The sequence below is a fragment of the Aulonocara sp. 'chitande type north' Nkhata Bay genome, linkage group LG13, assembly GCF_057382095.1.
Source record: "Aulonocara sp. 'chitande type north' Nkhata Bay isolate Kocher_YH1m ecotype deep benthic linkage group LG13, A_spYH_male_GT1.1, whole genome shotgun sequence".
Taxonomy (NCBI): domain Eukaryota; kingdom Metazoa; phylum Chordata; class Actinopteri; order Cichliformes; family Cichlidae; genus Aulonocara; species Aulonocara sp. 'chitande type north' Nkhata Bay.
In genome coordinates, this window is record NC_141356.1 from 9,017,719 (window position 1) to 9,039,912 (window position 22,194).

The 22,194-nt window shown below is 42.4% G+C and overlaps 1 long non-coding RNA gene across 1 annotated transcript; it reads left to right on the forward strand.

Annotated features, from left to right (window-relative positions):
• The first annotated feature begins 10,870 nt into the window (after nt 1-10,870).
• LOC147315638 (uncharacterized) lies at nt 10,871-11,750 on the forward strand. Its single transcript, XR_015124315.1, has 2 exons — nt 10,871-11,099; nt 11,479-11,750. It is a non-coding gene; the product is annotated as an uncharacterized LOC147315638 (long non-coding RNA).
• Nucleotides 11,751-22,194: the final 10,444 nt, after the last annotated feature.

Below are 22,194 nucleotides of genomic sequence, written 5' to 3' on the forward strand. Positions count from 1 at the left end.
CATGGTATGGCCTCAAACACAAAGAGTGAAATGTTACAATTAACCCCATAGTCTGGGTTAGTTGTAACATATCCTGGGGTGAAATGTAACACAATGAAATAAGGGTACTGACAAAATATTAACATGTAATCTTTGTTTATTCAACACATGAATGCACTTAGAGCCATTTATGCAACTATGTGTGTGTGTGACAGAATGCAGAAATCTAGCTTTTGAACATATTCCAACCCCCCAAAAAAGACAAATTCTGGAATTTTCTGCAACTGAATATTTCATTAATTTTGGTTGGTCTTCCTTGAGTTTGGCCTCATTGGCTCAGTGGGCATTATAACCTACAACTCTTGCACCAATTTTGAACATAACAATGAAGCTGAAAAATTGTAGTTGTGCACCAGCACCGCAATTCCATTACTTTTTATCATGGCTTACCTTGGTGTGGTTTGCAAAGTGCTTCAGAAAGATGACGAAATCTGTTTCTTGCACCCATCCTGATTTATTTCCACTACCAGTACTTCCTACTGGTCCATCTCTGACACAGTGGTCTGCATAATGTATGTGTGGGAACACAAACAGTGGGGGAATTGTGTTGCCAATGGCATTAACCGCATATACAAAAGCGACCAGTGAACCTCTCTCTGCTGATGAAGTAATAGTGTGGTAAGTTGTAACATCTGCATTATTGTTACAACTAACCCAGACTGTTGCTGTTACAACTGACCCAGACTCCTATAGCCATGAACTAGCTAACATTACAGCCAACGGCTAAAACATTAGCACTAAAGACCTACACAGAATATATCCCCATAGACATACAAATAACATAATTTAAGTTTGATGAGTTTAACTGCAAAGCAGATAATGCTATTAGAAATTGAAATAAAGTAGAAAAACTTACTTTTTGGCATACAAATTACTTTTTTTCATGTTAAATTGTCTGTGTTTGACAAAATGTGCTGATTTTTCACATGTGATAGCAGAACTGAGTTGGGCATGCACAGGATGAGTCACATCATTTGAAACTTAGCCCTGACTGGAGAAATTGGAAGTGTTACAACTGACCCACGTTACAACTATCCCCGGTCTCCCCTACATTTATATTAGTGGATACATTTTAAAAGTAAGAAACAAATTTAAAACATGTTATGAGTGTTGATGTTGTAGTTTGCTCACCAGCGGGCACAAACTATACAACGGGGCGGTCTACGGTAGCACACATGTTGGAACCCCACAAACACAACAATCGTTGTTTAAATGAATAAATAAATAACTCAAATGTTCGATTCTGCAACATTACCAGTTATAGAAAAAAGGAGTCTGACTTATTGGACTAAATGTTTCTTTGAGTATTTCATGATAACAACTCTAAAGGAGCAAATGTGTGCTTATCACCAGAAATTCACCCCTGGTGCTGCCCTTAGTGTCCCATTATCTGCTGAAGAGCTGCAGAAAGTCATTGCAGAAAGTGTTTGATGGAGTTGCCGACTGTCGGGCCCATTGTCCAGGAGGACTGGTCTATCATGTTAGTTCTAAAGGACACATTTTCACTGTGAAAAATAAACCCAGACCTTTTAGGAGGGGGGAAAAAAAGAAAGGAAAAAGAGGCCGTCTCATAAAAACACAGTGCATAGACTCAGCTAAGAGGTAGGTTGGTTTAGGGACTCACTTGCAATGTCCTATTCCTGCTCCTCTTTTATTTAAAGTCACATTTCATCGCATCAGTGGGTTACAAAGTATTTTTTTTCATTATCTGATGCTGCTAACACATATATATATATATATATATATATATATATATATATATATATATATATATACATACACTGAACAAAAATATAAACGCAACACTTTTGTTTTTGCTCCCATTCCCCATGGGATGGACGTAGAGACCTAAAATTCATTCCAGATACACAATATAACCATCCCTCCCAAACAGTGGTCACAAATCAGTCCAAATGTGTGGTAGTGGGCACATCTGCTATATTGAGATAATCCATCCCACCTCACAGGTGTGCCACATCAGGATGCTGATCTGACATCATGAGTAGTGCACAGGTGTACCTCAGACTGCCCACAACAAAAGGCCACCCTGGAATGTGCAGTTTTGACTCACAGCAAAATTCCACAGATGCCACAAGCAATGAGGGAGCGTTCAATTGGCATGCTGACAGCAGGAATGTCAACCAGATCTGTCGCCCGTGCATTGAATGTTCATTTCTCAACCATAAGCTGTCTCCACAGGCGTTTCAGAGAACATGGCAGCACATCCAACCGGCCTCACAACCGCAGACCTCGTGTAACCACACCAGCCCAGGACCTCCACATCCAGCAGGTTCACCTCCAAGATCGTCTGAGACCAGCCACCCAGACAGCTGCTGGAACAATTGGTTTGCACAACCAAACAATTTCTGCACAGACTGTCAGAAACCGTCTCAGGGACGCTCAACTGCATGCCCGTCGTCCTCATCGGGGTCTTGACCTGACTCCAGCTCGTCGCCGTAACAGACTTGTGTGGGCAAATGCTCACATTCGATGGCGTCTGGCACGTTGGAGAGGTGTGCGCTTCACGGATGAATCATGGTTCACATTGTTCAGGGCAGATGGCAGCTGAGAATGTCCCAGTTCTTGCATGGCCAGCATACTCACCGGACATGTCACCCATTGAGCATGTTCGGGATGTGCTTGACCGGCGTATACGACAGCGTGTACCAGTTCCCACGAATATCCAACAACCTCGCACAGCCATTGAAGTGGAGTGGACCAACATTCCACAGGCCACAATTGACAATCTGATAGACTCCATGCGACGATGTGTTGCACTGCATGAGGCAAATGGTGGTCACACCAGATACTGACCGGTTCTGGGTCCCCAGACCCCCAATAGCGCAAAAAACTGCACATTCCAGGGTGGCCTTTTGTTGTGGGCAGTCTGAGGTACACCTGTGCACTACTCATGATGTCAGATCAGCATCCTGATGTGGCACACCTGTGAGGTGGGATGGATTATCTCAATATAGCAGATGTGCCCACTACCACACATTTGGACTGATTTGTGACCACTGTTTGGGAGGGATGGTTATATTGTGTATCTGGAATGAATTTTAGGTCTCTACGTCCATCCCATGGGGAATGGGAGCAAAAACAAAAGTGTTGCGTTTATATTTTTGTTCAGTGTGTATATATATATAAAAAATAAAAAAAAACACCCAGCACGCCCCTGCGGGCGGTTTATCCTTCAAGCTCGGGTCCTCTACCAGAGGCCTGGGAGCTTGAGGGTCCTGCGCAGTATCTTAGCTGTTCCCAGGACTGCGCTCTTCTGGACAGAGATCTCCGATGTTATTCCCGGGATCTGCTGGAGCCACTCGCCTAGCTTGGGAGTCACCGCACCTAGTGCTCCGATTACCACGGGGACCACCGTTACCTTCACCCTCCACATCCTCTCGAGCTCTTCTCTGAGCCCTTGGTATTTCTCCAGCTTCTCGTGTTCCTTCTTCCTGATATTGCTGTCATTCGGAACCGCTACATCGATCACTACGGCCGTCTTCTTCTGTTTGTCTACCACCACTATGTCCGGTTGGTTAGCCACCACCATTTTGTCCGTCTGTATCTGGAAGTCCCACAGGATCTTAGCTCGGTCATTCTCCACCACCCTTGGGGGCATCTCCCATTTTGACCTCGGGACTTCTAGGTTATACTCGGCACAGATGTTCCTGTACACTATGCCGGCCACTTGGTTATGGCGTTCCATGTATGCCTTGCCTGCTAGCATCTTGCACCCTGCTGTTATGTGCTGGATTGTCTCTGGGGCATCTTTACACAGCCTGCACCTGGGGTCTTGCCTGGTGTGATAGACCCCAGCCTCTATGGATCTTGTACTCAGAGCTTGTTCTTGTGCTGCCATGATTAGTGCCTCTGTGCTGTCTTTCAGTCCAGCTTTGTCCAGCCACTGGTAGGATTTCTGGATATCAGCCACCTCCTCTATCTGCCGGTGGTACATACCGTGCAGGGGCCTGTCCTTCCATGATGGTTCCTCGTCTCCCTCCTCTTTCTTGGGTTTCTGCTGCCTGAGGTATTCACTGAGCACTCGGTCAGTTGGGGCCATCTTCCCAATGTATTCTTGGATGTTCCTTGTCTCATCCTGGACTGTGGTGCTGACACTCACCAGTCCCCGGCCCCCTTCCTTCCGCTTAGCGTACAGCCTCAGGGTGCTGGACTTGGGGTGAAACCCTCCATGCATGGTCAGGAGCTTTCTTGTCTTTATGTCAGTGGCTTCTATCTCCTCCTTTGGCCAGCCTATTACCCCAGCAGGGTACCTGATCACGGGTACCTGATCACGGGTATGTGTTGATGGCCCGGATCTTGTTCTTACCATTCAGCTGACTCCTCAGGACTTGCCTGACCCTCTGCAGGTACTTGGTGGTTGCAGCCTTTCTAGCGGCCTCTTCATGGTTCCCATTTGCCTGCGGGATCCCCAGGTACTTGTAACTGTCCTCTATGTCTGCAATGTTGCCTTCTGGTAGTTCAATCCCCTCAGTTCTGACTACCTTCCCTCTCTTTGTTACCATCCGACTACACTTCTCCAGTCCGAACGACATTCCAATGTCATTGCTGTATAGCCTGGTAGTGTGGATCAGTGAATCGATGTCTCGTTCACTCTTGGCATACAGCTTGATGTCATCCATGTACAGGAGGTGGCTGACAACTGCTCCGTTCCGTAGTCGGTATCCGTAGCCAGTCTTGTTAATGATCTCACTGAGGGGGTTCAGGCCTATGCAGAACAGCAGTGGGGACAGAGCATCTCCTTGGTAGATCCCGCACTTGATGGTAACTTGTGCTATGGGCTTGGAGTTGGCCTCTAGTGTTGTACGCCACATCCCCATTGAGTTCCTGATGAAGGCTCTTAGGATCCCATTGATCTTGTACAATTCTAGGCATTCCAGTATCCAGCTGTGGGGCATTGAGTCATAGGCCTTCTTGTAATCAATCCAGGCAGTGCACAGGTTGGTCAGTCTGGTCTTGCAGTCTCGGCTGATTGTTCTGTCTACCAGTAGCTGGTGTTTTGCACCTCTGGTATTCTTGCCAATTCCTTTCTGTGTCCCGCTCATGTATTGACCCATGTGCCTGTTCATCTTAGCCGATATGATGCCTGACAGGAGCTTCCATGTAGTACTGAGGCAGGTTATTGGTCGGTAGTTGGAGGGGACCGGTCCCTTCTTGGGGTCCTTGGGGATCAGGACCGTCCGGCCTTCAGTTAGCCATTCCGGGTGTCTCTCGTTAACTAGCAGCTGGTTCATTTGTGCTGCCAGACGCTCGTGGAGTGCAGTCAGCTTCTTCAGCCAGTAGGCGTGAACCATGTCGGGCCCTGGTGCTGTCCAACTCTTCATACTGGAGACCCTTTCTTGGATATCTGCCACTGTGATGGTTACTGGACCCTGTTCAGGGAGGTCGCTGTGGTCTGCCCTCAGATCCACTAGCCACTGAGCATTGCCGTTATGGGTTGCATCCTTCTCCCATATGCTCTTCCAGTATTGCTCCGTCTCCAGCCTTGGTGGTGCTGTTCTCTTATTGTTCCCTTGCCACTGAGAGTACACCTTTGCTGGTTCTGTGGAGAACAGCTGGTTTATTCTCCTGCCTTCTATCTCTCTGGTGTACCTCCTCAAGCGGCTGGCCAAGGCTGTGAGTCTTTGCTTGGCAGTTTCCAAGGCCTCAGGTATGGACAGCTTGCTGTATTTCTTAGGCACCTTATTTGTCGCACCTTTCTGCAACTCTGTTAGTTGGCTATATATATATATATATATATATATATATAATTAAATAGGTCTCCACTTTTACCATTAACCAAGTGTTCTACATATTTATTGCTAGATACCGCAACTCCCTCCTTCACTACCTTTTGAATTAAATAAAGAAAGACACCTATTCCAATGATCTGCTAGTGCTGTAAGTTGCTTTGACAATTATGTATTTTTAGAGAGCCTAATAAATATTCATAACCAGTGGCTGAACCTCAGTGCTGATGATGCGATCATGTAAATTGCTCCCCGTATCATGAATATATATATCAAATATATGGCTCATTCATAGGAACTGATGAAAGAAGTTACTGGAAATGATCTTTGAAAATGTTATACATGAACAACAAGTGTCCATAAAACTCTTTAGGTTAATTTTGTGCTTGCAATCTTTGTTTTGCAACCAGCTACTCTTTATTATTAATATTGTTGAGTGAAACACACACTATTTCATGCACCAACAAGGCAGCAATACGGGAGGAAAATGAAATTCTCTGTTTGTTTGTTTTATATCTGAATGAATTAACAGAGTTTTATTTTTTCTTAATGACACTTATTCCAGAAGCATATTTTGCAGATTTTCTTTTTTTCTTTTTCTTTTTTTTTTTACCTGTCTTCAACTTCATTATGTAAATACACCATATAAATGACAGGTGCATCCCAGAATAACAAACATGTCTAATTCGGAATAATTTCCTGAGCCGGGTGACAAATTCTTCCTTCCTCCTGCACTATGCATAGACGTGGAGCATCGGCATGCATACAAAGTAGGGTGGAGATTTAGCTTGGCTTGTTGTAGCGTAGCTCCCCATCTCCCTCCATGTCTTTCTCTCCAGTCCCAGCTCTCCCTGACATAAAAGGGCATGTCCTCTGAGGTTCATGCCTGCCCCTCTGTGTCTGTTGGGGCTACGTCCCAGAGAGACACAGACATGAAACCAAGCACAACGGGGAAAAAAAGGCTGTGTGCTTTTATGGAAGAGGTCACACACATTTCTATGAATATCCAAGCGGGTATACTTTTAAAATTTCACAAGAAAGAAAATAAGACTGCACTGCTTAGGGTCGTGGCAGACTAGTAATTATAAGTAATAACTTGGTAGCCACAGCAAAAGCCTAGCTTGTTACCCATTACCCCACTTGGCCTTCCCTTGACTTCAGCTGCCAGAGCTATAGAGAAATCACAAGCCTAAACTGAATTCTTGATATAAAAACTCGCCAGGGAAAGTTCTGAGCTGGCAGTCTGCAGCCTTTTATTGATAAGTTTGTGCACACGTCTTGTGCCAAGTTCTGAATCAGTGCTGCGAGCCAAACCGATGCTCACACACTAACACTGTAGCTTCACACTCATCTCTCTCTCTGCTCAGTTTTTGCTCTGAGGCCTCCAAAGTGTTGTAAGAATAATGCTCTAATGATAATGATAAGGTAATGTACTGTAAAAAAAAAGAAAAAAAAAAAGAAGAAGAAAATAATAAAATAAAATTACAAACCGAGTGCAGGCAGTGGTTTAATGAGGGGATTTACATCAGACATTTGGAAGTTTCTGGATGGTTTACAAAGAGCACGCAGCAGATGGTGAATGAAATAAGATTTCTTACAAATAAAACTACAAAGTGGTGAATGGCATGCTGCGGCAATTTGTTTGCCTCATAGTTGCATTTAAAGAACGCAAACAATAAAACTGCTGCTGATTACTTAATTACAGAAAACCCATTTTGCAGCTTGAAATGAATGCGAAACTATTTTAAATTGCATTAGATTACATAAACAATGCATGATGTCTGAACGGAAAAATAAATAGGAAGCGGCTTGTACGGCGTTATAAGCCGTGCTGATCTGGTGAATGAGATACTGCTGCGTCTGTGGTGCTGAACACATTTCTTCTTGGGTGCTTTTGTTATTTCATATGCCTGTTTGTGCAGTCCGTGTTTGATTTATTCTTTTTAATGAAACAAATCTGTTGCACAATGGACTCAGCCATTATGGAGAAAAACACATGACGCAAAAGGCCCGAAGCGCTTTCAGCAATGACACGATATTTTAAAATTAGAGGTTTATAATGATGTTGTAGATTATGTTGAAGTTTCATACATTTTACTGTCATCTCCGTGCTCAGATCAGTCGTGCTTTTGTTTAAAAATGCTTCTGTGTCATCATTGTGGGCTGAATTCCTCCTGAATGTGACTCAAACTACATTTAAAACTGGAGCTCATAACTCCTGAAAACAAAGCAACCCCTCAGCTGCCTGCAGACCGCTAGTCAAAACTCTTTTACTTCTAATCCTCCAAAGAGAGTGACAGATGGTAGGATTGTGTAAACTCGTACTACAAAGAGGCTAGACCGTGTATGACGTGGAGATCTGTTCACATTAAAGCTATTAAACGGTATGTGTGTTTCTGTTAGGTTCATATTTAGCCTTCAAACCACTTGTCTGAAAGCCCCACATAAATAAATAAAGGGCAAACCACAATCTGGACTGATGCTGGTAACTGATATGCACACAAGAGAGCAAATGCAACCACAATTCTTAGGTGGAATCATGTTTTGCAGAAATCCTCCACAATGCAACCTCTGACAGGCTCCTTGTCTTCTGTTGCATAAGTCAGCGTGCGCCAATAGTGACGTCAGTGCTGGAGCACTATGCAGCACCGTCGGCAAAGACAAGCTGATGGCACCAGTCTCTCAAGTTCATCTCTACAAGCATCAAGTTGAGACGTTCTTCAGAAAAATAGAAAAAGTACCTGCGTTGTCTTTGTTTTTTTGACTTCCTATTATCCCTATTCCATTAGAGACTGGCTCAGTTTGTCACTTATGAACAGAATTGGTTTTACTGGTTGGCAAAATGTGTTGATAACACAGTTTGCATGAGCAGTGATCAGTCCGTGGAACATAACCGGAGCTTAACCAGAAGCAGCGTAGGTCTGTCCAATAAAAAAACAAGCTACAAATTTTGCTTTCAGAGTTAATATTCTGTAAAGAAACTTTGGATTTCTATATACTGCGAGAATGCACGAGAGAATAAGAATAAAATATGAATCAAGTAAACATTATATTTTTTGCAAGAAAAGCCTATTTCATTAGTAAATCATTGCATGAGCCATATATGTCTTTTGGGACATATATATAAGCAATTTCTGCTGGAGTGGGGAATCCTTATGATTCCTCCCATACGAGTAAATAAGAATGAAAAGTTCTCCTGAAGTCTGCACACTACCTCAGCTTTTCTGTGAGATTTCCTTTCAACACAAAAGTTTTACACATGGCTTTGACTGACAGAATGTGAGGATGAGACAACATAATGGCTATATTTGAGAAATACAGGGAAACGGGCACCATGGGAAATGGGGAAAAAAGTATAAAATTCAGAGAGCAACAGAGGGCAGCAAGAGTAGTCAGAAACTGTGAGATGTATTTGACCTGAGCACTGAGAGATTGAAGAAATCATATGCTGCTGCTCAACTTTGGGACCGCTGTGAGCTTTAGAGATTCATCAAATGCTCTGCCATGCTTTTGGCTTCAGCCGAAATTGATGCCGTCTCAAACTTTCATTTCCAACCTTCACAGATATAATTTGCTTTCCTAAGAAGAAAATAAATGTATGGGTGCCCGAGCACTGCTCAGTTAAAGTTGCAATAGAGAGCTTTTCAACTTTCCAACCTTGATTTCTAGTATTTGATTAATGGGCAGGAATTTAGTCTTTTTTGTTATTTACTGATGTTGGAGCGATATGGCACAGCAAGAAGGTTCTGGGTTCAAGTGTGGAGCCTGTATTTCCTGCTACAATCCAAAGAAATGTGTGTGAGTTTAACTGCTGATTCTACACTGGCTGCAGGTATAGCTCGCCTCTTGCCGGATGTCAGCTAAGGCTCCTGACACTCTGGATGAAAAAAAAAATATAAAATCTTTGTGATCTAGTATGAATGTCACTTTTTGAGCCCTCTCAAGTCTCAGAGCTCTCTTCATTGAGTTAATGGCTGTCCAAGGCTCACTCTTGTCTTACTTTTTTCTTTTTTTCCTCCTTCTGCACCTTTTGTGACAAAATCTTTTTTTTTCTTTCACCAGGTGAGGTCTCTGCAGCTGCTCCTCTTCCACTTTACCACATTAAGTTCACGCTGATAATAAAATTGATCTGTGCAATAAAAGGAGTATACATCCCGTTTACACTGTCATTTGTCTGCTGCTGCTGCTTTTACCTATTTACGAGAACAGCCTTAACTGTCAAAGGTTTCACTGAGCGGCATACGGCAACACAGTTACACTGTGTGGGTGGTTGGAGGTTCTAGACCCCATCTAGGAAATCATTGGGTGAGAGGGAGAGTACACCCTAGACTGGCAGCCATTCACATGACAGGGTTAGCACAGAGAGATGGACATATTCACATTCACACCTACAGCCAATTTAGAATTGCTGGTTAACCTGACGTGCTGGAGTACGAAAATAGAAATTCACACAGTCACAGGGTGAAAATGCAAACTCCACATAAACACTGCAGCTCTGTGCCGCCCAGTTAATAGATGGTGAAATGGAATGGTACTCATATACCGCTTTTCAGCTTTGTCTGTGCACTCAAAGCTACAAACCACACACACATACAAACAAAACCTACTCACAAATCTGCATATAAACCCTGCAGAAGGATGTTTCATGTACAAGTGATTCATACCTGAATATGTTTGTACTTTACAATCAAATTTAGAAGTCCCTCCGACCGTGCATGCAAAACAACCGTGAAGGTCTGGCTGTCTGAGAACATTTTTACACACATTTATAAACTGAATAGTCCTAGCTACCACCAATAATGTCATCTGTAGTAGTATTAGTGTTTTTCTTTTATTTTGGGTCATTATTTACAGTTTTCCAAAACATACCAAAAACCTGAAGGCTTTAACCTTTAAAATCAAACAAAATTAAACATATTATTAATATTATTAGTAGTAGTAGTATCAGAGGCAGAGATTCAGCCCTTGCTACATATGTTACTTACATTCTGGTTTCTCTTTTCTGGCTGACATATCTGCCTGTTTTCATCTTAATCTTACAGGCTATTAGTCTTTTCTTATATCAACTTAAATGTACATGTAACCCATGGTTATTTTATTGCCAATTGTATTCTGTTTTTATTCTAATTTGAAGTGTTACTGTTTGTTAAATGCTGAGTTTTCCCATGTACCGTGAATGCACCATAGCGCGTGCGTGGTGACTTTCTTTCACTGCATCCGCCTGCACGGAGCTAGATGCGCAAAGCTGTGTGGATATTCAGTCCTGTAACGTGTTGCGCTACGGAATTAATGTTTTCTTTGAAGAATATCCTGGTGAGTCTCACAGTTGCAGTTTCAGTTGTGATTCATAGTCCAGTTTCTGAGCATAAAACCAGTCAGGATACAATGCTTGTCGGAAATGTGATATTTGTCTTAGAACCTGCTAACGATTGCTTAGCTGTGTTAGCCTGTGGAGAGTATGCTAGCGTACCCACATGTGCTCCCTGGGCTAATGCGCTTACATGTGAAGTTTTAGCTAACACACCACGGAGACACTTTTCATGCTTCATGATTTGCAGTGAAATGTATTTTTGTTGTTGATAAATTGTTATTGGCCAATAAGAACTGTATAGATGTGTGATGTGTGAGGAACAAAAGGGATAACGCTAGAGAAACACGTTTTATTTTACAAGTGAGTGATTGCACTGTGCAGGCTGGTTTTTTGTTTACGTGGTAGAAATCTGCTGCAAGGACCGAGCGGTGCCATCTAAGGACTGGGTGCCACTGGAGGTGCCTAGAAAGGACGTTCTCAATCTGAAGGCCACCTGTTTCCTTGGAGGGTGGTAGGATACAACGATTTGCAATTTTTTTTGGATTAACGTTTTTTTTCTGAGATCTCAGGACACTTTATGTTGTTACTTTTTTTCTTTTTTTTTTTGGGTCAGATCTGATTCCACTTAACACAAAAAACTGATGCATCAAAAAGCAAAAACTGTGACTAAAGACAATTAACACTTACTAAGAACACTGAATACTAAGTGCACTGAACTGAAAAGGACAGCCTACCTAATATATTTATGGACACTTTAAGTGATATATTGTACATTGTTGAGATTTACATGTTTGAAATGGTCTAAATGTTTTGTTCATGTCTATGTTTTGGAGCATTTAAATGTTGAATACACTCAAATCACTTTTCTCCCTTTAAGTTGTTGTCAGTGTCTCATTCTGAGTGGAGGGATATTCCTTCTTTAAGTTGAGTTACCACTGCCAGTCTCCTTACGATCCTAACTGAACCCAACAAGAGTAGATTCTCAAATATTGTTTTTTTCCTTGACTTTGTATGACAGATTACTGTGGATTTGACTGATTTTGGACTACTCAGTTAAAAAGGGTGACATACAAAAGCAACAAATGAAAGAAAGAGAGCAAGAAAAGCAAAGTCATATTCCGCACCCCATTTTTTTTCACTCCTTATAATAATTGGTGGTTTTGAAAAGTTGGATCTTCTCTGGCTTCCTTCTCAGACACTGTTTCCTCAGTCTGACTGTCACCTTCTCTTTGTGGTTTAGGCTTGTTTTTGTCACTGTTCTTTTCACTTCATTTTGAAGGTAAACTTTCCATATATGCATAAATGGGGGTTTAGTGTTATGCAGATAGTTTGCAGATTGCACGGAGCGAGCACAAGCCTGTGGGTTTGGAATGAGTCTAATTAACTAACATGCACACAACACTAACAGCACGGTTGACCAGTGCAAACGTGTCATAAATCCGACCATAATTTTAGATGTAGCCTCATTTTTGGCTCGGGGTAAGAACGTTTCCAAGCACAAATTTGGTCCATTTATACAGCACTTTCTATCCAGCACACATTCACTCTCCAGTGGAAGCTTGGAGTTCAGTATCTAGCCCGAGGATACTTCAAGTGGACTGGAGAAGCTGAGGATCAAGCCACCAGCGTTCCAATTAGTACATGACCCGCTCCAACTCCTGAGCTACAGCTGCATTAGGAAAGAAATCTCTCTTTAAACTCCCATTGTATATATGTCTCAAATAAAAAGCACTCTTGTATTTCAGAAGTTCATTTTTAAACAAGGCTTTTACAGTAATACATTTGCAGAAACATTTTGTGGAATATGCAAAGATGGAACATTAAGATTTTTACTAATTCACACGTTATTTCATCACACCAGAAAAAGAGTAAGGGTAACCATCCCACTCGGTGGGAGAAAGAAAAGAGGACACGTCTAGGGAGAGCAGTGAGATGTAAGGAATATGTCATGTCTGCAGATGGACAGGCAGAGATGGAGATGAGGCTGGGGAGACAGGTGGCATTATGAACTATTCATACTGTCAAGAAAATATTTGATGTTGTGGTCAGTTACACCTGAGTAATGTAAACTTTCCACTGAGGTATGCAGCCTCAGGGCCATTTGTACTTATACGCAACGCAGAGTGCGCTCTGTTAGGGTACTTACAAGGTTGTTTTTTTTTTGTAATGTTAGCGAGGTAGGCAATCTACCATTCAGTTGGAATTTTACTTGGTAAAAATATTAAACCAAGGCCAACAGGAGTCAAAAGTATGTGTTTAAAAATGTTTAAAAAGGTAAGAAATGTGGTTTTATAGAACACAGCACCAGCAAGGCCATTATGCAGGCAACTGCTGTAACAGGAATAACCCCTTCAAAACAGCACAAACGTATTGAGAAATTGCATGCATGAATAATAATTAGCTATCATTAGTCAGTACTGTGTATTTCATTACACAAAAAGTGAAGCGAATTCAAATTTCAGTTGGAGTGTAATGGCAGGGGTAGACTAAATCAATGCATTGCCAATGCAATGTTCTCCTAGAAGGGAAACGTCAAAGCAAATCTCAGACTGATGATGCGATACATCAATTGGTTCCCAGACAAGAAGAGATGGAATGAGAAAACAGTGTATTCTACAGTGCTGAAAACAGCCTCGCTATCATTTCAAAGCAGACTGTTGAGATGAACTCATTAGAGGGCAAAAATAGAACATCTTAAATGTTAATTGATGTTGCAACAAAGGTTTCTTCTACTGCTCACACGGACAGCAGACACGCGAACGGGATTAAACCACTGTAACCATGGCAATGCACATTACCTGACAAGGTTAGTTGTGTTTGACAGGGTGTTGCATTATGCAGACCAGAGGTTTCAACATTCTGCTGACGGTTGTGTTGAGGGGAGTGACAGTGAAGGGCCGTGGCTGCCCTGATGTCTTAATATGGGACTCCAATCTGCTGTACCGGCTTATTTCCAGCACAGATTTGTAAATGCTGATACACGCTGTAAATTGCAAACGCTGCAGGACATAAAGCAAAACACAGATGTGTGATTGTCGGTTCGTTTTAATGACCCGGCGTTACATTCGCAACTGTATGTGGTAACAAGCGGTGCAGAGACTCCTAAAACTATTTTGCTCCGTTAACGATAAGGCCAATGACGCCAATGAGTAAAACACAAACTGACTCCGTTTCAAATTGGAGTTCAATAGCAGCAGCAGAATGAAAAATCATTGTGATCGGATTCGGAAGATTTGGTACGTTTATGTAACCCCAACACTCTGCTGCTTTTAGTTTATCAAGCTGGAACATGACCCAGATGAGCATCTCTTTCTCATTTTCCCTGCTTCTCGCTGAAGTCTGTGGACTGCTTTGAAAGTGTTCTGGTGACGGACGTTCATATTTATGCTTTAATGGGGCTCTAAAGGAGTTGGAGGGGAAGATGATTAATTGATGTTTTGTGTAATAAAAATGGACAATTAACTTGTTTTAATGGGTTTGTCAAAGGCAGTGGGGGAATAAAAACAACTAGCCTAAAGTGTCATTTGGGTTGCAGAGAGTTTCTTTAGTGCTTCCACTACATTAAAGACAATTTTGGGGGCTTTTTCACAGATAAGGACTTGCCTTTGATAGAATTGTACTGGCTTCCTACAAAGCTTTGCTTGCTTTATTCAACTTGCTGATAAGCTGTTAAACAGAATGTGGGTGCCCTGCTCTTTGTTATAAGCGCTAAAGAATTGTTAGCGTCAGTATTACCGTTACGTCTAATTAAAGGAGACATTTTTTCTGTGTTTAAATAGGAATCATTTTCGCTGCCAACCATAATGATGGTATAATTAACATATTAAAGTTTTATTTACTTCTTACTAGACTTTTGGAAATTATGCCTCACAAATACTGAATATTGTAATCTGTTTGGTAAATAAACCCAGCATGATGATTTCCTTTTATTTTAGCTATCCAAACAAAGACTGCATTTCAAAATAGGATCCGATATGTCCATGTTCCAGGCTGCATGTGCTGTCTAAATCCACACGACACATGCAATCTTGTAAACACACAAGGCCACAGCCAGCAATATTGTAGACTGTGACTTATGGCTGTACAATAAACCATTTTTTAAAAAGAGGAATTTCAAGCAGACAGGCAGGGGATGTATGATAGATTAGTTGTGTCAGGTTTTATATCAGGCATTTAAGTTGTCACCCTCCACAGCAAACAGCCTCGAAGGCAGACAAACCTCAGCAGATTTCGACACAGTAAGCACTCTTCTTCTTCTGTAATAAACCTGGTGAATATGATTATGAGATTATAGATGTATGACAAAAAGAAAAATCTCCTGAATGGACTGTACGCGACACATCGTCGGCTTCTACAGATAATATGTCGATGTACTCCTATGCGCAATTGTCCTTTCCCCATTAGATACTCATCAATATCAGCTGTTCTTTACAAACCCCTTTCTTTTTTTTTCTTTGCATTTGAGACCTTCCCCCCAACCGCCCACCCAGCTGCATTTCCTGCCACTCTAATGGTATTTTCTCATATCAACCAGCTTATCAAATCCAAATTTCGGTGATGGATAAATCTGCCTGAGCTGATGGGCCGGAGTGCCGCCTGCTGCTATCAATCAGTGTGTTGCCAGGTGATTGTGTCCTGCTGGGATGTATGACATTATGAGGTCCATTTGGAGGACCGGCTGAGTTAGAATGGCTCCAATCGCTCAAAGTCAATTTTGGGCATTGGTCGCCTTTTCGCAATCGATGGGATCCTGTAAAGGTGCACGAGCTGTGAGGTCTCCAGCCATTTCTGCTCCTTATCCCCAGAAAGAAGCTGTCCACTTACCCCAAGTGTCCCAGCACCTCTGCACATATGGATGTGCTTCCGAGTGACTATTGAGAAAAAGTAATCTAAAATTAAGGGGGGCTCAGCATGATACTGAGCACATCTTCCGATCAGGCTCTTGTACTGTAGGTGCATGATAGGAACTGTTTTTGCAAACTGCAAAGAAAAAGTTTACATCTGCACAATGAGCAGGGGCCCTGGGGACAAATTCACAGGGGGTTCTTCCAAACAGCATTTACTATTCACTTATCTTGTGATCCAACACCAATAAACAAAAAGAAAACATGCACACTCAAATCAGATTAAACAGTTGGATACAAAACGCTCTGCTAGCTAAGGAACTAATATTAAACATCAAAGTAAACACTAGAAATTATGTAACACTAGCAGAAATGATGTTGTTAATCAGAATCAGAATCAGAATACTTTATTGATCCCTGGGGGAAATTATTTTTTGTTACAGTGCTCCATTTTAAACCAACATTAAGACAAGACAGACAATACGCTAACTAAGAATAGTACAATATATACATATATATACATACATACATACATACATAAGTCACTTATAAATAAATATTTGGAAAAGAAACATGTGTAGTTGTAGCAGCAAACAGTGTGTTAAGTGGATGCGTTGTACAGGGAGATGGCCACAGGCAGGAATGATTTCCTGTGTCGTTCAGTGGTGCTTTTCGGTAATCTCAGTCTCTCACTGAACGAGCTCCTGTGACTGACCAACATGTCATGGAGTGGGTGGGAGGTGTTATCCAACATTGTCTTTATCTTGGACAGCATCCGCCTCTCCGACACCACCTTGAGGGAGTCCAGCTCCATCCCCACAACATTGCTGGCCTTACGGATCAGTTTATTAAGTCTGTTGGCATCTGCGACCCTCAGCCTGCTCCCCCAGCATGCAACAGCATAGAGGATCGCACTGGCCACCACAGACTCATAGAAAATCCTCAGCATTTTCCGGCATATGTTGAAGGACCTCAGTCGCCTCAAAAAATAGAGACGACTCTGGCCCTTCCTGTAAAGTGCTGTGGTGTTTTTAGCCCAGTCCAGTTTATTGTCAATGTGTACTCCAAGGTATTTATAGTCCTCCACAATGTCAACACTGACCCCCTGGATTGAAACAGGGGTCAAGTGTTTCCTGGTCTTCCTGAAGTCCACGATCAGTTCCTTGGTCTTTGCCACGTTGAGCTGCAGATGATTCTGCTCACACCACGTGACAAAGGAGTCGACCACAGCCCGGTACTCTGTCTCATCATCCCTGCTGATGCATCCAACCACCGCAGAGTCATCAGAAAACTTCTGAAGATGGCAGGTCTCTGTGCAGTGGCTGAAGTCTGTGGTGTAGAGGGTGAAGAGGAAGGGGGAGAGGACAGTCCCCTGTGGTGCCCCTGTGTTGCTAATCACCTTGTCAGACACACACTGTGGGAGACGTACATATTGTGGTCTTCCTGTCAGGTAATCAACAATCCAGGACACCAGAGAAGCATCCACCTGCATCGCTGCTAACTTATCACCCAGGAGGGTCGGCCTGATGGTGTTGAAAGCACTGGAAAAGTCAAAAAACATGACCCTCACAGTGCTCGCCGGCTGGTCCAGATGGGTGTAGACACGATTGAGCAGGTAGATGATGGCGTCCTCTGTTCCGAGACGAGGCTGATAAGCGAACTGAAGGGGATCCAGATGTGGTCTTACTATGGGTCGCAGCTGGTCCAGGATGAGCCTTTCCAGGGTCTTCATGATGTGGGAGGTCAGTGCCACGGGCCTGTAATCCTGGGGGCCACTGGGACGAGGCGTCTTTGGTACAGGGACGAGGCATGATGTCTTCCACATCACCGGGACCCTCTGCAGACTCAGACTCAGCATAAACAGTTTATGAAAGACTCCACACAGCTGGGGGGCACAGGCCTTGAGGACAAGGGGACTCACTCCGTCTGGTCCAGCAGACTTGCCTGAGTGAAGTCTCCTCATTTGCATCTCAAAATGTTAAAATGTATCTTTGGCAGCAGGTCCTTATTAAACATTATATTTAATTTCACCACTGTCTTTGTCCTCTCTTTGTTGGTGTTGTGGAAGTTTTCCATTAAATAAATCCTGCAGACGAGCGGTAGCTAACATTCTTTAATCAAAACACACAAAGAACAGACAACCAAGCTCGTGGAGAGCCTACATGACCGCGGGGCATACGGTCAGCAGAGTCTCCCTGAGCCTAGCATGGCTCTCAGTTAAATACCTTCTCCAGGAACAAAAGGCAGTACACAGCTGTTTCACACCTTAAGGTTCACACGCCTTGCTTCCTCCCAGAGTCCTTGAAGAGACAAAAGATTCTTCCTGTGGAGTTGTCTGCTTCCCCCAACTTCCTTACTACACCCCCACCATTTGTCTTAATGTATGAGTGTGAGACTTGTTAAAATCCAGTGGCACCAAGGCATTATACAATAAAATAATGTGATTAATACATAAGTAAAAGAAATCCCTGTACATTGGCAGAATCGTGCAGAATCGTGCACACCTTTTTCCATCGGGAGTGACTCAGTTGGGGCCTCCAGTCGTCTTGCCTTGCCGGGTGGCAAGCAGTGCATTTGGCCATGAACATGAGAAACTATTTTAATAAAGTGAAGAAAGTGTCATCTTCATTTATTGAACATATTTAAAGCCACAGCAACCACACTTTTGGCTACAACAAAATACAAGATGTTATTCAAAAGCAAACGTGAGGGGGGGGGGAGTTCACAAGTTTTAAATTAATTCATTCAAGCGAGTCACTTCAGAAAGATGCACCTACACAAGCCTCTAGTGTGTTTCAATAATCTAATCATCGCATGAGGAAGCCTTTCTTTGTGAGGTGAAAATATCAGCCTTGAACTGTTATAATTACATTATGTTTTTTTCTCAGCCATGTGAACAATAAATAAATAAAAAATACAGGCACCTGATGAGAATAGCCAGTAGCTATTTAGACATCATAAATTATGGATACATAAAGTGAAATATACAAACTGAACCTTATGGCAAAGCTTGTAGCTGACATTCAATTACACCCTGCACCACTTACACTGACATCAAAGCTACTAAGACTTCATTTAGGTAATTATTGCTCCCATTTACCCTTTGAGTACATAAATGTGGATGGATTTTTAGGAATAAATTCTGTTTTGGATTAATTATTCAAGATTGTGCTGTGTCATGTCATGATTTTTTTCCCCCCTGCAATCACATTGTTGGTAAAGTAGCACCCTGGGAAGCTGATGTTAATCACCCAATTTATTTATGCTCTACTTTCAAAAACATTCCTGCAAGACAATCAGAACAAGGTCTAATCCAAGATGATAAAGAAAGCTTAATGACTTATTATTTCTGTTCATACACGCTGCACTGATATTTAAATCAGCACCCACTGGAAGCCCCATTAACCGATTAAATGCAAGGGAACCCGACAAGTAGAAGAGACACGAGGTGACAGTTTAGGCCTTGATCATGTTTCATAAAATCTTTGACTAACTGAATGAAATTAAATATTGAAGCTCATAGACTAATATGCTTAACAACTTTAATAATTACGTCATGGTCCGTTGCAGGTCTGGGTTTCTCTCCCTCTGCTCTCACTCTCCAATCTGATCCTCGCTCTGCTCTCAGGTGGAGTTTTTGAAGGCCCGCCCCTCTGTCAATTTCCCACACTTCCGCCTACACACGTTTTCCCATCAGCTCATCTCCTCTTTGTACGCAAAACCAGCTCAAGCCTGCCACTCTGCCAGATCTTTGTTGCATTAGTGCACAGCCTTCAAACTCCAGTCCTTGAGGGCCGGTGTCCTGAAACTTCTCCATGTGTTCCTGCTGCAACACACCTGAATAAAATTAGTAGGTCATTAGGAAGACTCTATAGAACTTGATGGCATGCTAAGGTGGCAATTCAGCCATTTGACTCATGTTACAGTAGTAGTGAATGAACACGGTGCAATAAAAGTACTTTTAGAAGTATATTTTTCTAAACACTTAGATTTACTTACATTTATTTAAATGTACTTGTGTAGGGTTAGCTTGCAACCTCAGCATGCAGTCAAGTTCTATTGAGTCTTGCTAATAACCTACTAATTTTATTCAGGTGTGATACAGCAGGGACACGTGGAAAAGTTTCAGGACACCAGCCCTCGAGGACTGGAGTTTGACACCCCTGCCTTTGTGAAACACTCACATTCTCTGGTTGGCTGAAGCTCTACTCTCCTGAAGAAAACTATATTGCCAAACGTATTCACTCACTCATCCAAATCATTGAATTCAGGTGTTCCAATCACTTCCATAGCCACAAGTGCATAAAATCAAGCACCTAGGCATGCAGACTGCTCTCTGCATGCTCTCAGGGGCTCAGTGAATTCCAGCGTGGTACCGTGATAGGATCCCATCTGTTCAACAAGTTCAGTTGTGAAATTTCATAGAACAGGTTTCTATGGCCGAGCAGCTGCTTCTAAGCCTTACATCACCAAGTGTGACACAAAGCATTGGATGCAGTGGTGCAAAGCACACTGCCAGTGGAACAGTGGAGACATGTTCACTGGAGTCCAACATTAGTGTCTGACTTCACAAATCAGCTTCTTGAATAATGGTCAGAAACTCCCATAAAAATATTCTTGAACCTTGTGGAAAGCCTTCACAGAAGAGGTTAAACTGTCGTAGGTACAAAGAATCGCCAAGGTCAGATTAAACCCTATGGATTAAGAATGGGATGACACTTAAGATCATGGAATTCCAAGCTGATCTTTTCCTGTATGTACATTTACCTGCCATTCACCTGCCCGTCCACCCTCTAATGCATCAGCCTTTTGTAAAACTCTGGCCCTCCACCTCTGTTGGTTCTGGAAACGAGACTCAAGTATGAATTCAAACTAAAAAATCAGCGTCAGTATTCAACTGTGCAACGCTGACCCCAAATTAACGTTATTTCTACACTCTGAAAGAAGACCGTCTGCAATCCTGTAAGCACTCACAGCTCCAAACTCTCTCACTCTGTAGACTTTTACTCTTGTGCCTGTAAATAAACCCTTTAAAAGCTGATTACTGTGGTTTGGGTCCTGCCTCAGAGTCCAAAACTATATTGGTTTATGACAATTTAATTGCATTTAGCCATTGACTGTGCAGGCGCTAAGTAGCATCTTACGTCCCGATCAAAAACAAGTAATTTATAAATAACCTTGAGTAGATCTCACCTAAAGTGTTTAGCACGGTATTCCTGACTTTACAAAGGATAAAAAATATTTCAAACTACTTACAACCTGACACCGTAAGGATTTAAGGTCATATATAAAATTGCCTCGGTGTCCTGCACTACACAGTAACATTGAGGAATATGACACAAAAGAAAATGGGTTATTTATGACCCCTATGCCCAGCCCAGCAGAGTACACACTGTAAGCCCAAGAATATCTCAGAAGATAAACCCCAGCATTTCACACATAACAAAATCACTCCGTCCCCTTGATTAAATTAAGGACCTTAAGTTGTGTTAGTTTTGCAGCTGAAAGACATTCTGAGTCATGCAATCGATTCCCTTTGGCTTCTGAGGTCTAGAAAATGAAGTCATTTCATCAGCGTGTGGAGCACAGAGAGGAGGATATTGAGACGGCTTTGTAGAGGGATGTAAATAAACAGTACGACAGAGGCGAAGACGAAAAGGAGAGGAAGCAAGGGAGGAAAAAGTAGATGATATGGATGCTTTCTCCAGTGAGAGAGATAAGGCTTAAGTGCTCCTGAAAAACTGAGCCGAGCCTGTGCTCTAAATAAGTTAGACATGGTGTAACAAAAGCATCGCCTGTTCTGCTAAATTGCTGTTTTATTATTGTAAACACTAGTTTTTTTCCAAGGTTTTTTTGTCTCTCTCTACAAGAAAGCTTGAAAAAGAACACATTTAATCACCCATTAAACTGCAGAAACAGTTTTCATTATGAAATCTTTTTAACTGTTACCATCAAACAATTTTTAAACACTTTGACACACACTTACTTCTAAGACTTCACAAGACTGATCTCACTTTCATGTCTGAGATGGGGCTGGGAGATTAGGCAGCGATTAAGCAATCATTAAGATTAAAAGCAGTCTAGCTGCACCCTCCTTATACCATGCCACTGTCGCAAAAGACTGGACGCAGGCAGGCTTAGTTACTTACTGATGTGGGAGAAATAATGCCAGCTAAATATTGCCTTTGAACCCTTTCCTGTCCCAGAGGCTTCTCCTTCAAGGTTTGCACTATTTCTGAAGGGCTGTTTATTA